At 40.3% G+C, this 15,930-nt stretch overlaps 1 long non-coding RNA gene across 1 annotated transcript in view; it reads left to right on the forward strand.

Moving 5' to 3' along the window:
- Nucleotides 1-15,930, forward strand: part of LOC150049142 (uncharacterized) — a 64,361-nt gene that overhangs the window by 17,853 nt on the left and 30,578 nt on the right. The window contains exon 3 of the long non-coding RNA XR_016538965.1: nt 8,572-8,646. This is a non-coding gene — a long non-coding RNA (uncharacterized LOC150049142). The remainder of the gene's footprint in view (nt 1-8,571; nt 8,647-15,930) is intronic.

The following is a 15,930-nucleotide window of genomic DNA, read 5'->3' on the forward strand; positions in this document are numbered from 1 at the left end:
GTGGTAAACTGGGGCAGCTGCCACTGAGGTCTCTGTAGCAGTTGTGCCTTTCACCCGTCCATCTGCAGCCTGACTGCCTCTGGCAAGGAGCTTCTTTGTGAAGGATTATCTTCTTCAAAGAGTCTTTCAGTGAAGAATGCTGGGGAATAGACAATCCTGTGTGATGCCTTCCCCCAGCGGGTTTCAACATGGAGATTGTAGAATAGCAGCCAGGCTTTAATCCAATGTAAATACTTTCTGTTTCTGCTGGCTCAGTTTTTGCAGTTCTTAGGCAATATTACTCAGCTACGCTTCTGATGTGAGCCAGGGCTGCACTTCTGGCTTTTTTGTGTGCTTAATTGGAGATAACTGGAGATAAGAGTCTGATGGACTTTCCTCTCTGGCTGCTTTCAAGCTGGGATCCTCAGATCTCAGCCTCCTCAGTAGCTAGGATTACATTACATTATATCATTAGTATTTTTTTTTAAATTTTTTAAATTGTAATTAGTAAAAGGGTTACATGATATTTGCCAGATAGAAGGTGCATTAATTCACATACATTGATACCCTTTCACATGTCTTGGTACCCATTTCCCTCCCCCCCCACCCCCCTCCCGTCTTGGTTTTCCCCCCTTCCCTATCAAATTTCAAATATCCAAATACAAATAAGTTCAATATATCAGATAACAAAGTGAGATACTATACCAATATGAGATAACCAAGGGACAGCAAAGGAGATGAGAGACAACATAGTACATTAAGGACAACAATCACATTAGTATTTTTTTATAAGGGATTACAAAGGATCTTATGGTCACGGTGGAAAGTTTATGACATCTTAATGTCAAATCATCCAGACCATAAGCACAGAATTTATATTTCCATTTCTTTAAGCCTTATTTAATTTCTTCTTCTTCTTCTTCTTCTTCTTCTTCTTCTTCTTCTTCTTCTTCTTCTTCTTCCTCCTCCTCCTCCTCCCCCTCCTCCTCCTCCTCCTCCCCCTCCTCTTCCTCCTCCTCCTCCCCCTCCTCCTCCTCCTCCTCCTCCCCCTCCTCCTCCTCCTCCTCCTTCTTCTTCTTCTTCTTCTTTCTCCTTCTCCTTTCCTTCTCCTCCTCCTCTTCCTCCTCCTCCTCCTCCTCCTCCTCCTCCTCCTCCTCCTCCTTTTTTTCCCTCCTCTTCTTCAGGGCCTTTGCAACTGTCCTTGGGCTTTCCTCAAGGCTAGTGCTCTGCTGCTTGAAACACAGCACCACTTCCAGCTTTTTCTGTGTATGTGGTACTGTGGAATTGAACTGAGGGCTTCATGCATGCTAGGCAAACACTCTACCACTAGGTCATGCTCCTGGATCTTATTTAATTTCTTTAGCAACTTTCTATAGAAAGATTTATACAAATACTTTACATCTCTGCCTAAGTTTAATGTTATATGCTTACTAAATTTAATGTTATATGCTTTTTTAAAATAATTTATTAACATTGATTTTTACATTATATTTCAAATGATGCGTTTAAGAAACAAGTCTTCAAGAAAGGAATCTCTATATACAATCACAGGCTCTTAATTTTTAGAACAATCAAAATTAGGCTAAGGGTTTGTATATCACAGATACATATTAATCAATGTAATAAAACATTATGTCCATAGAGTCATAAGTTTTTATGTCTATGTAGTTGTGTTTATATTTCTCATACTATGTCCATGTTATATGCTTTTTTATTGTAAGTGAAATTGTTTTTTATTAACACAACAAGGTTTGAGTGTTGGTATTGTATTTTATGATTTTTATTGGACAGATTGAATAGTTTAAACACATACACATGTATTTTTAGTGTGTGTGTGTGTGTGTGTGTGTGTGTGAGTGTATATGAAAGGTAGAGTGAGAGAAAGAGGACAACATCTTTTGGATGTTTTACATATAAGATTATGCCGTCTTTGAGCAGAAATACTTTAACTTCTTTCTTTTAAATTTGAAATTTTCCTACCTAATTCCTCTGGAAAAAAACCAAACTGAACCAAAACAAAACACCCCAAACTAGGCTAGAAGTCTCAGTACTATAGGGGAAACAGAATATGTTGTGTTTTTTCCTGATCTTAGAAGTAAAGCTTTCAGTCTTCTATTGTTGCTGTCTATGATCCATCCTTGCCATGGCACCGATACACCTCTTACTCTCAGTTTGTTCAGAACTGTTTTTGAATCACAAAGGGAGTTGGATCTTAACATGTGTCTTTCCTGAATCTGTTCAGGTGATCATGGAGGTTTTTTCTTTCTTTTTTTTCCATGTAGGTTTTCTATATCACTCCATTAATATAATATACTACGGGTGATTTTCTTATGTTGAACCATCCTTGCAGGCCAGGAATCAATACACATTAGTCATGGGGTATAATCATGTTAATGGGCTGTTGGATTCTATTTGCTAGTATTTTGTTGAGCATTTTTGTTCAATATCCATTAGGAATGGTGGCCTATATTTTTCTTATAGCATCTTTGGCTTATGACAAGTTCTCCAAGAATGAGCTTGAAAATGTTCTTTGCTATTCAGTATTTTGAAAGAATGAAAGAGTTTGAAGATGCAGAGTTTCTTGTTTCTTTCTTTTTTTTTTTTTGAGTTTGGTAGTCTTTATCAGTGAAGCCATTTTATTTGGGGCACAATAGGATGCTCTAATCTCATCTAGCATCTGTTTTGACCCAGACAGGAAATAATCCATTTCTCCAAGGAGTCCTAATACCTTTTAATGGGCCGTACTTAGAGACTACAATCTGCCATGGTAACTGGTAGAGCTAAGATTTTTGACTCAGTCATCTGACTTCTAAGCTAATGCGATTAACCTTTCTGCCCGTTGGCTAACAGTATCTATTACAGAGAACAACAGTAATAATTATAACTCTCCTCCTACTGCCACAGGCAGCAACACTCACTGTGTGTCAGGAGCTCTGTTAGGTGCTAAGTTACAACTATTGCTTCAATTTTCTGGTTTTGAAATGAGCAAATCCTAATCCAATAAACTCAGCCATTCTTTCCCTTCAGGTTAGGAAGGAAATAGATTCCAAGTCTCATTTACTTATACTGAACCAAAGGCAAAGGCTCTGTTATCTTACCCTTTCTTTAGAAGAATTCTAGGTTGGAGGTGGAGGTCAGGGGTCAATATCACCCCCTTTCTTTTTTGATTGCACCCAGGACTGAGAAACTCTGTTGTCTTTCATTCGAGCATGCTCTTTACCCAATAGGAGCCAAATAGGAGCCCAATCAGTGGCATGGGAGGTTTAGAAGAGACTGTCTGTGCTCTTACATTCCTGTCCACTCTTGGCAAGTTTACCATTGCCTTGGTCCCCTGCTCTTTCCCTTCTTATGTCCCTCAAAAGTTTACTCTTCATCAAGAAAACTTTATCATCATGTTCTCCATAGCAGGAGGACATTCTCTATCTTCCACTGTGATCCCAAGATCACAGATCTGTATTTTCCCCCCATCCTTGGTCAACAGTCCCAGCATGGGACTTTCTTAGGATTTTCTACCTAAGGTATCCTCTAAGGCTTTCTAAATCTATCCCTTCCACCCCCATCCCTCAGACTCTACTATGTGCTGGACATGGTTTCTACAGGCTCAGAAGAACCAAATACTAGAACCTTGGGACTGTATTTTAGTAGTTGCTAAAATGACTCTCTTAAAAAATTAATTAATATAAGCTTAAAATTAAAGATGTTGGGGCCGGGAGTTTGGCCTAGTGGTAAAGTGCTTGCCTAGCATGCACGAAGACCCGGGTTCAATTCCTTAGTACCACATACGTAAAAAAAAAAAAAAAAAAAGCTGAAATGGTGCTGAGGCTCAAGTGGTAGAGTTCTAGCCTTGAGAAAAATCCAAGGACAGTGCTCAGGCCCTGAGCTCAAGCCCAGGACAGGCAAAAAAAAAAAAAAAAATTAAAGATGTTAAAAACAAGGATTAAAATACACAAAAATGATAACTTCACTATTATTTTTGCTGCAATTTTGAGTGTTTTCCTATTTGGCCCAGGCAGTCCCTAACTGTGCATCCCAGACTGTTCCTAACTGGCAATACCCCAAATGCTGGAATTGCAGGAATGAACCACCATGCTTGGCCTTTCACTACATTTTTTTTAACCTATACTTTCTTTTTCTTTTTTCTTTTTCTTTTTGCCAGTCTTGGGCTTAAGCTCAGGGTCTGAGCACTGTCCTTGGAATTTCTCAAGGCTAGAGCTCTACCACTTGAGCCTCAGCATCACTTCCGGCTTTTTTCTATGTATCTGCTACCGAGGAATCAAACCCGGGTCTTCATGCATATGAGGCAAGCACTCTACCACTAGGCCAAACTCCCAGCCCCCCTGTTTTTTTTTCCTTTTATTGTATTTTTATTGTCGGGATAATGTATAGAGGGGATACAGTTACATTCATTAGGTAATGGGTATATTACTTCTCAATAACCTGTATTTTTGAGGGTTTGTCTGTCTCCCTCTTGCCCTTCCTTCCTTCCTTCCTTCCTTCCTTCCTTCCTTCCTTCCTTCCTTCCTTCCTTCCTTCCTTCTTTCCTTCCTTCTTTCTTCCTTGTCCTGGATTCTGAACTTGGAGCTTGGCACTGTCCCCGAGCTCTTTTGCTCAAGGCTGGCACTCTACCACTTTGAGCCAAATCTCCATTTCCGGGTTTCTGGTAGTTAATCGGAGATAAGAGTCTTATTAACTTGCCTGTCTGGGCTGCCTTCAAACTGTGATCCTCAGTTATCAGCCTCCTGAGTAGCTAGGATTACAGACATGAGCCACCAGCGCCTGTCTAGCATTAATTTTTGTATGGAATGTACACCACCATGTCTTGTTGCAGATTGTATCAGAGAATGACATATATTTTCTGATGCCTGAGAGTTGGTTGTTAAATCATTTACTAATATATCACTAATTATAATAATACAAAAGATTATAATAAAATAAAAGTGCTTTATTTTTAAGGTTTCTTTCACAAGCAAGCAGATTATGCATTTAGCAGATTAGGCCCAGATTGTGTGAAGAAGTTTCCTTCGTTTTTCTCAAAGCCTCCACAGTAAGTTTAAGATGCAGTCTATTAACTCACCAGAAGGTGTCACTATAGCGTAGGGTCACAATCACAAGGGCTCCAAGACTGATCCTTCTGTGAAGAACTTTGCTGGGAGTTGAATTGCTTCCAAATAAGTCACACACTGGCTATCTTTTAAAGTCTAGAAAGTATGTCATACCTAAGTCTTCTGAATACTGGCAACAAAATGACAGAGCCATCTTTTTCTGATTCTATTTTGTACTTTATTATTAATGTTTATTGTTTTGTATTTTAAACTCTGATAATTGTCTTCGGAAAGCTTATTTTTAGCTGTAGAACTGTGCATGGCCTGGAAAGTCAAAGCATAGCTCATGTAGCAACACAACAGTTATCTCTAGGAAGCACCTGTGTCCCAGATCAGCGTAAGAATATATGGGTAAGAATATACATATTAAGGAAACCAGAGTTTTAGACCCAGGGCTCAAACTCTAGAAGTTCCACTCATCAGGTCCAGCCACGTGTTCTCGTACGCCAAATAAAGAGACATGGTGAAAAGCAGAGAAGGAAGATTTATTACATAGCATGGGCGTGTAGACAAACCTTCAATCTGTCTTCAGCCATCTTTGGGTTACAAAGTTTCACAGGAGCTGGGGGAAGGAAAGAGACGTATATTAAGTAGTTCTGGTATCATTAAGTATTCCTGATGAGAATGTAGCCTGATGGATCATTATTTGGGGAGGGGTTCTGGAGAGGTAGTTACTATTGACATCACTGTCAGGATATTGTCTCTGGCAGGAGGTCTGATCCCAGGAGGTTCTATTGATCCTTAGGGGTAGTTTTGGTACCTTGGCATAAAGATGTTATTGATCAGCCTGTCCTTTCCATATTCAAGGTGATTTCAAAATGACCGCATAGAGAATGGCTTAGAGCAGAATCACTACAAAAATAGAGGTGTTTTTTTTATCATTGCTTTTAGTTAATTCATGGATCCAGATAAGTAGTCGTCTCCAACAAAAGCAGCTTTTAAGCACCTCTTACAAAATGTCGAATTTAAACCTCTTTGCATAACTACTTAAGTATAATAAAAATGATTTTTAAAAGTACCTGTTACATTAATAAGCTTATCGAGAGGCTTTTTATGCACCATCAGCTGAGTGTGAGAAGTGCATGTATAAATGTACCTGAGTGTTGTCAGTTACTGTTGGTCAAGAGAATGAAGTTAGTGAGAGATAGCTGAACAAATCACAAGGGAGATGTCTCAAGACAACATAGCCTACTGTGTGTTGGGTTGCCTATTCTCCTCTCTTCTTTCCCCTCTGCCCTTCTTCCTTTCTTTGGAGAGAACAAGCTTTCTAGATCTCTTCTCCCATAGTTTGCCCAAGCTGACTTCTTCAGTGTTATTCCCTGCCATTTCCATGATACCTTCTGTATCTGCCTTCTGTACCAGCCTGATTTTATCACTCACTCTTCTGTGTAAAGTGGCTTCCTCTTGCTTTTAGGACATGGATCCAGTTGTTGGTTTCTCAGGCTCAGTATGTCTTCTCTCCTATCCCACTTCTTAGCACTTTTCTCCTAAACACAGCGCTTAACTCCATTGGGCATTTAGTCTCAAAATGCCCCCCACATTTTCAATGTTAGACATTTAAACCTCTCCCTGGAGTATTATCTGGTAAATTGTTCAATTGCCAGACATATCTCCCTTCCCTTCCCTTCCCTTCCCTTCCCTTCCTTTCTCTTCCCTTTCCTTCCCTTTTTCTTTCCTAACTTAGGAAGATACTCCTTTTTCTCTTCCCTTTCCTCCCCTCCCCTCACCTACTTACCAATTTCTTTCTTCCCCCTCCTTCCCCATCTCTCCTTTTCTCCTCTTCAGCTTTCTTCCCAGCCCCTTCCCTGCTTTCCACTTCCTTTTCTTTTTCTTTTCCTTTGTTTATCATGCCCTGTCTTACCTTTGATGTTACCTGAACACTTGTGTTATTTGAACACAGGCTTTGCAGTTGCTATGCAGGTACTCCACCACTTAATCCATGTTCACAGACCTTTTCATTTTTTGGATAGAGTCTTACATTTTTGCCCAGAGGATGTCCTGAGTCAAAACAGTCCAAATTTTGCTCAGAGAATAAATGCATGGCTCCATTCTTTCCTTTATTTAGTTCACTGCTTTGGGGGCCCCGGTTCTATGCAGGTGTTACATTGGGAATCACATTCCTATTCTTACTTTTTTTTTCCAGTTTTGGGGAGCAAACTTGGGGTCTCCCATATGCTAAGCCACTACACTATCACTGAGTTATACTCTCAGCCCGTTTCTGCTACCCTTCAGTTAACTGTAATTCTTTTTTTTTTTTTTTTGCCAGAGCTCAGGGCCTGAGCACTGTCCTTGGACTTTCTCAAGGCTAGAGCTTTACCACTTGAGCCTCAGCACCACTTCCGGCTTTTTTCTATGTATGTGGTACCGCGGAATCGAACCCAGGTCTTCATGCATGCTAGGCAAGCACTTTAACCACTAGGCCAAAGTCCCGGCCCTTAACTGTAATTCTTAAACCTGTCTCCTAGCATATTTATCCTTCAAGGCTTTGAAATTAAGTTGCCTGATCCTAAGGGAAATCTTCCATGGTTCATTCCTTCTGAAACATGCCTTGCTTTCCCCCTACTTCCATAATGTATAGTTTCTTTCACACAGTACTAGCCCTACTTAAGGACATGCACACGTATTTTCTAAGTGTCTGCATTGTTCCAGATAAAGTGTTTGGTTACAAAGGCAAAAGCCCTATGTGCTTCCCGGCATAGGTTCACAGCCCAGTTAGAAAGCCACTTCAGATGGAGAAGATGGAATGAAAAGCACAGACTAAGAGCTACAAGTGTCAGGATGTGGAAGAGGCAGATACAGCATAAAGGAGGTAAAGGGAGGAACAGGTAACAGCAACAACAAGAACAACTTTAACTACTGTTACTTGATGTACCAGGCATTGTAGAGAGTATTTTACAATAACAGAGATATCTGTTATTATACACAACATCACATAGCTTGGTAGAGCTAGAATTCGAGCCAGCATGATGCCTTAATGAGAATTTCAACTTTATTGTAGGTAAATAATGATTCCCCAAGCATTTTACAGACATTGGCAAATGATATATTTTCCTGTTTAATGGGTAAGTTCATCTCTACTGGTTTGCAATTTCCTTGTGATAGGCATCTATTTAAAAGGGTATTTGGAATGGAACAAGCTGCGTGTGTGTGTGTGTGTGTGTGTGTGTGTGTGTGTGTGTGTGTGTGTGTGTGCGCGCGCGCGTGCATGTGCATGCACATGCTGGTACTAAGTCTCAAATTATCCCTAGGTTTTCTTTTGTAAGGCTAGTTGGTACTCTACCACTTAAGCCATGCCTCTACGTCTTGCTTTTTACTGGTTAGAGATAAGAGTCTATCAGATTTTCCTTTCCAGGCTGGCTTTGAACCTCAGATTTTCAGCTCTTAGCCTTATGGGTAGTTAGAATTATAAGTTCGAACCACCTGTGCTTAAACTCAAAGCAAGCATTTAAAAATTGTGACTTTTTCCTTTCCTACTTTATTGTTCTTACAGCAGCCTCCACCTCTAATCCTAAACACCTGCAATTTCTTCTCTCCTCCATGTAGTGTCAAGAATTTTGAAGCTGAGGTGAGTTAGAAGGGTAAAAGCGATTCTTATTCTTTTAGTCCTCTCTATTTTATGCATTTGCTTAAGTGAATCTTTGGACAGAAAACAACTAAAATGATCCTTAAAGAAGAAAGGGCCATTTGTAAGAACACTAAAGGCCTAATTTTATATTGATGGCAGCCTAGAAGCATTAAGTCTTGCAAGAACACCTCCTTATGAGTGCCCAGAATTCTTGGCTGCCCACATTTAAGAGTGAAATGGAAATCAGCGAGCAGCCTTTTCCTTCTCTGTGGCCTTGTGTGTAACACTAGGGACTGCAAGTCACATTATGTAATGAACAGGAAAATCAGCCTGATTTTCTCTTTGCAGTGCTGAGTAATTGTGTCACATAAATAATGGTTCTGTGTAATAAGAATAATAGAGAAGGATTAAGGGAAAAGAAAATTCCTAACTTTCCATTTCTTACATCAAGACAACAGCTTCTTTTTATTTTATTTATTTTTGGTTAATTAATTAATTTGTCAGTAATGGAGGCATGAACTCAGAACCATGGGCACTGTCCCTGAGCTGTTATGCTCAGGGCTACTGCTTTATTACTTTGAGCTACAGTGCCCTTTCTGGTTTTCTGGTAGTTAATTGGGGATAAGTGTCTCACACAGTTTCCTGGCTGGGCTGGCTTTGAACCACGACCCTCAGATTTGTTTCCTGAGTAGCTAAGAAAGACTCACCAGAGAAGGAAGGGTTATGGTTTCTCTTTCTCTTTCCCTTTCTGTTTGTAATGGGAGCTGAATATTAGGTTGGGATTTACCCAATGAGTGAAGATGAGCAATACAGTCAAGCATCGATAAAGAGAGGCTGTTAACCCAGGAACAATTCCCTCGGGAAGACCTGTTTCTGAAGACCATGTTCCACTGCATCTTGTCAGAGGTCTCTCATAGAATCACCAACACATGCAAGCCTGAACACTTGCAGACTGGTACTGACCTTTCCCCTCTCGTTCCGGGGTTTCTGGGTAAATGAGCTGCAGACAAACCAAGAGAAAAAGAAATCTTCCCAGATAACATCCCCAATTACAATCACTCTGTGCTGTAGTCAGTAGACTTAAAATATTCCCCCCTGGCCTCTAGTTGAGGAGATAATTTCTTAGCATGGAGTCACCATTATCTCATTAGATGATTTGGTTGGAGTTGCCCCTTTTGAAGCCGTCTGCTCTGAAAATTCCATTTCACCTAGAAATATGCAGGCTATCTTGAATGAGCTTATCAGCCTTGGATCCACTCAAAAGATAAGAGAACAAAACCATTACTTTTCCTGGAAAAGAATAAAAAAAACTAAATGAGAAGAGCTATTTATACTTCTGGCTGTCACCTGCAGCGGTAGTTAAGATTGCCCTACTGAGTGGCCTTTGAGTATTAATAGAAGTGAAGGCAGAAAAATGGAGTTAATGTTGCAATGAGACATGACAGAACCTCTGGTTTCCAGGATTGGCCTGAAATGAATTAAAGCCAAATTATACCAACGAATCTGTCACGCTGCCCTGCAAACAGGAAGTCTGGGCTAGGCCAGCATTAGTCACGGCACACATTGGCAAACTCTACCCGATCAGGGAATGAAAAATGTGCTTCATCTGCAAAAATTAACGTTTGGAATTTGTACAGTGTTTTCCATTACCCACTTTCTTTTCTCCAAAGGCCAGTCATCAAATATGCCTGGCTCACTTCTATTTCTGCTGCACCATTAAGTGTATGAATTTGTATGAGAAATGGTATCCCAACTAGCTGTGTGCCCTTGGAAAAATGACCTCATTTTTTTTCTGGACCCCAGTTTCTTCTAAGAAATAAGGAGTTTGGCATCTTAATGTCTGTTTTCTTGGGAATTAGGAAATAGTATATTGGACATTGATCATGTGCCCACAAAATGCTCAGTGCTATGCTGAGAAATAGAGAGAAGAAAAAAAAATGTACATCTATTCCCGTAAAGAGTGACGAGGGGCTGCAGAGAGACCCATACTTAGAAAAAATAGCTTATAAAAATAGCAAAAATGACCAAGAGAAGTCCACATGTCTATAGTCCATGGAATTTAATAGTATGTCAACATGGGTTTTTCCCCCCCGCACTAGAATTGTAGCCATGGTCTAAAACAAAGCAAAATAAAACAAAAGGTCCCTCCCCCCTCTCTTTCCATATACATACATATATGTACATATACCATATACATACATATATGTACATATATGTATGTATATATGCACACACATAGCATATTTGACATGCTCTTCAGTAAATGAGGCCTACACTTCTTCCCAAGGGCCTCTTGAAGGAGCCAGAGCAGCACATGTCCCACCTCCACTGCCAGCAGGCTACTCTGTGTTCAGAAGAGGCATCAGAGAGTTGGTAGGGAAGGATTGGTTGAGAAATCAGCAACACTGTGTTCCATGTAAGGTGCTGTGGCTTCTCAGCCCTACAGCCAGGCAAGAGAGGGGCTACAGGAGTACTTATTCATTTGTTAATTTTTTTTTTTTATTTTTTAGCAGAATAGGATTGAAGTTAGGGCCTCTTGTTTGCTAGGTTGGTGCCCAGCTGCTGAGTCACAACCCCAACCCTGTTTTTCACTGATTATTTTTAGGAGAAGGTCTTGTTTTCTGCCTTGCGCGTACCTGAATCACAATTTGTCCCCTTTCAGGGTTTGTGTCATTGCTGAAATCACAGGTGCACGCCACCGTGTCCAGCTTCCCTTCAGTTGAGGAGACTTGTGGGTTTGTCTACCACCATGATCCTCTCACCCTTAGCCGCACATGTAGATTTACAGTGCATGATGCCTCACACAGCTCCGGGTTGAGGAAGAGTCTCACTGGCTCTTTTGTCCCAGCTGGTCTTGAATTATAATTCTCCAAAGTAGTTAGGATTACAGGCCTAAACAATCACACTTAGCTTGAAAAGATTTCTTACAGGGATTGGAAGCTGTCTCGGGATATACACATGAGTGTTTTATTTCTTGACTGAATGTATGCCGAGTTGTCAGCCTTCCAGAATTCCACTGACTCCTCTGGTAGCGAGTGTTTAAAGACAGCAAGAATCCCAGGGCAGTGGTTTCTCTTTTTCCTTTTTTTCTCATTGTTCTTTTATATCTCACATGCTCTCTGGGGTTTGAACATACACTTGAACCCAAAGAGTTTAAAGATTTATGGGCAGGAAAGGTCCATTCACATAGGTTAATGCTAGCAGACTTAATAGATTATAGTAGTTAATGTAAGGGGGAAAGATAGGACATCCTGTGTATCACAGAGGCCATATATAGAAGGTTTGAGAGAGGACTTGATTCATCCCGGCAGCTTCAAGTGAAGAGCACCTGCTATGGATCTACTCATGAGCCACTGTGCCCAACAAACTCTGCTCAAGCTTGGAGACATGATTTTAGGCCTCTCTTGGAGAGCACCAAGTAGTGCTCTGAAGCACCAGTGGTACCACTGAAGCTTGGTCTTTTTTTAAAATTTTACTTTGTTATCAGGGTAATCTATACAGGGGCCATAGTTACACTCATCAGCAGTAGGTGCATTACTTCTCACATATTGATACCCCTTCTCATTTAAAATATTATTTAATTTATTTTTTTATTGCCAGAGTAATGTATAGAAGGGATTACAGTTACATTTGCCAGGTAGTAGGTGCATTATTTCTCACACATTAATACCCCTTCTCATGCTTTTGTCCCCGTTTCCCTCCTCAACCCCCTCCAAATCATCTTGTTTTCCTCTCTTCCCTTCCCTATTTTAAATAAACATACATACAATATACCAGGTAACAAAGTCAGATACAGTAACCACATGAGATTAACCCTAAGGGCAAAAAAGGAGAAAAGAAATATAATAGTACATTAAGAACAACAATCACAAAGATAAACCTCTTGTTTTTATATCCTAGAGTTCATTTCATTTAGTCTCATTCTATATGACGTTATGTGCATAGCTTTTGAGCTATTGTGATCCTCTGCTAGGAGGGTCCTAGATGTGTACTAAGTATTATAAATGAGGGAAGGAATTAAGCCTATGTTCTCTGGGTTTGCCTTACTTCACTTAATAAGATTTTTTTCCAAGTCTTTCCATTTCCTTACAAATGGGGCGATGTCATTCTTTCTGATGGCAGCATAGAATTCCATTGTGTATGAACACCATATCTTCTTGATCCATTCATCTACTGAGGGGCATCTGCATTGGTTCCATATCTTTGCTATGGTAAATAATGCTGCAGTAAGAATCGCTGTGACAGTGGATTTAGTATGTCCTTGTTTCTGGATGTTTGGGTAAATGCCGAAGAGTGGAATTGCTGGGTCATAGGGGGGCTATATGTTTAGTGTTTTGAGGAACCGCCATATTGCTTTCCATAGTGATTGAATGAGTTTACACTCCCACCAACAGTGTAGTAGTGATCCCTCCTGGCCACATCCCCTCCAGCATCTGTTGTTATTAGATTTATTGATCATGGCCATTCTGATTGGAGTGATGTGGAATCTCCAAGTTGTTTCGATTTGTATTTCTTTTATGACCAGAGATGTTAAGCATTTCTTCATGTGTATATAGGCCACATAGAGACTTCAGAGAAGTCTCTCTTTAAGTCTTTAGCCTACCTTTTTAATGGGATGGTTGTTTCTTTGGGGATTTATTTTTGAGAGATTCAATTTCTTGAGCTGTAGGTATATTTTAGATATGAGGCCTTTGTCTATTGTATGTTTAGTGAAGATCTTCTCCTACTCTGTGGGCTTTCTATTTAACTTGCTAGCTCTGCAATTTAATGCAATCCCATTTGTCCAAACTTTCCTTTTTTTTTTGCCAGTCTTGGGCTTCGGCTCAGGGCCTGAGTATTGTCCTTGGGTTTTCTCAAGGTTAGGGCACTTCACTTGAGCCACAGCACCACTTTTGGCTTTTATGCTATGTATGTGGTACCAAGGAATCGAACCCAGGTCTTCTTTAAGAAAGTTTTGACCTGTGCCAGGAGTCCTAGTGTATCTCCAATTCCTTCTTAAGTTTTCAGGGTATCTCTCTTTACCTCAAGGACTTTGAACCATTTGGAATAATCCTGGTGAAGGGTGACATAGAAGGATCCAACTTTAGTTTTCTACAGATGCTTAACTGATTCTTCCAGCACCATTTGTTGAAAAGGCTGTCTTTTTTGGCTCAATTATTTATCAAAGATTATGTGGCCATAGGTCTGTGGGGTGATTCCTGGGTCTTCAGTTCTATTGTGAAACTTGGTGTTTTAAGAGATGGGGCTTAGTGAGAGGCAGTTAGGTCATTTGAGGGAATCTATTCGAGTGAGACTCTAGTTAGTTCCTGTGAAAGCAGGTTATTAGGAAAAGAACAAGATTGGCTCCTTTCTTGCTAGTGGGTTTCTTGTCTCACTGTGTGGTGTTTCCTTCACAAGCAGGTCTTCTTCTTTCTTTTTTTTTGCTAGTCCTGGTCTTGAGCTCAGGGCCTGAGCACTGTCCTTGGACTTTCTCAAGGTTAGAGCTCTACTACTTGAGCCTCAGCACCACTTCTGGCATTTTTCTATGTATGTGGTACCAACAAATCAAACCCGGGTCTTCGTGCATGCGAGGCAAGCACTCTACCACTAGGCCAAACTCCCAGCCCCACAAGCAGGTCTTTTATGCTATCACCGCATATCATGTTGTGATGCATTTAAAGGAGCCCTCACATGAGGACAGATTGATGGGACTACCTGAATCAGTCCTCATGACTGTAAAGTCTCTATAAAAGCGGTATCACTCTCTTTTCTTTACAATGTGACCTACCTGCCTCCGGTGTGTTTTTTCTTTGTTTTTGTTTTTGTTTGTGCCTGTCCTGGGGCTTGAACTCAGGACCTAGGCATTATCCCTAAGCTTTTGTGCCAAATATTACTACTTGAGCACTACTGGAACTACTGCTATACTGCTAGCTTTTTTTTTTTGGTAGTTAATTGGAGATAAGAGTCTCAAAGTCATTCCTGCTCAGCCTGGATTTTAACCATGATCCTCAGACTTCAGCCTCTTGAACAGCTAGGATTGCAGGAATGAGCCACAGGCATCTGGCTGAGGTGTTTTGTTTTAGCACTGAACAGCCATGTGAAGATTTTATGCCTCCATTATCCCTTCTCCTTTTCACATTTAAAGAATGTAAGATTAGGAAAAGAGTGGATGTCTTAGAGCCAGAACTTTCTAGCATCTTAGAAAGTACTTAGAGGTACTTGAACTTTACTAAATCTTCTATTTTTTTTTAAATTTAAATGTTGTAAAGGTAATGTACAGAGGCGTTACAGTTATGTAAGTCAGGTAATGATTTTTGAACCGTCCTATTCCCACCCTCATTTTCTCCTTTCCATGCTATGATGTTTTTTAGGGGGCCTCTGATTATTAGGAAAGAAGAAATTACTATAGCCTAGTTAAAAGTAGTTACTGAGGTAGCAATAGAATAGTTCTGTATTTATGCATCAGTGAACTAAGAAACAAAAAATAAGTTAAATGTCATGTGGTGATATCTGCTTGGGAACACTCGAAGATTCATAATCATATAGAAGAGAAAGACTCATCATCAATGCTCATAGGATAAATGATATTGATAAGTAATAGAGGTTTGAATAAAATGTTAGAGGCAGGCTAGGGAGGCCTGCAGGAAGGCAGGTCTACTCTGGGAGTAGACAGTACTCTGATATTTGAGCAGGGGATAAAGAATTTAAAAGAGAAAAAGAATGGGCTTTTTGAAGACAAGGGCCAGAAACAACTAGATACAGAGGGAAAAGTGGGACTAGTTAGCTGTGGTTGCGATAGCAAAGGGAATCAGATCTTTGCTGCCTATCTTGCCTTGGCTCTTGAACTTTAAGGAGTAGATTTTATACTTGTAGTCAGGGGGAAAAAGCCATTAGAGAATCTCTCTCCCTCTCCCTCTCCCTCTCCCTCTTCCTCTCCCTTTCCCTTACTAGAAGAGACAAAAGGAAAAGTGACCATATAAAGTGTTTTACATGGAACTAGAGCTGTGGCTTGATAGAGCATCAGCCTTAAGTTTAAAAGCTAAGGGACAGAATCCAGGGCCGGAGATCAAGTGGTAGAATACTATCTTTGAGGAAGCTCAAGGACAGTGCCCAGGCCCTGAATTCAAGCCTCAGGACTAGAAAAAAAAAACTAGCCTGCAGTAAGCAGGACCAAAGATACATAGGCTCCATGCTTTTCCTTATTTGTAATAATTAGTATATGACTAGAATAGTCCTAGGAGAGGACCACAATAGCTTAATGGCTATGTGCACATGATCCTTCAAAATTATGCTAATTGAAATGAA

This window comes from Megascapheus bottae, chromosome 20 (genome assembly GCF_031878675.1).
Source record: "Megascapheus bottae isolate mThoBot1 chromosome 20, mThoBot2.hap1, whole genome shotgun sequence".
In the NCBI taxonomy this organism is placed as follows: Eukaryota; Metazoa; Chordata; class Mammalia; order Rodentia; family Geomyidae; genus Megascapheus; species Megascapheus bottae.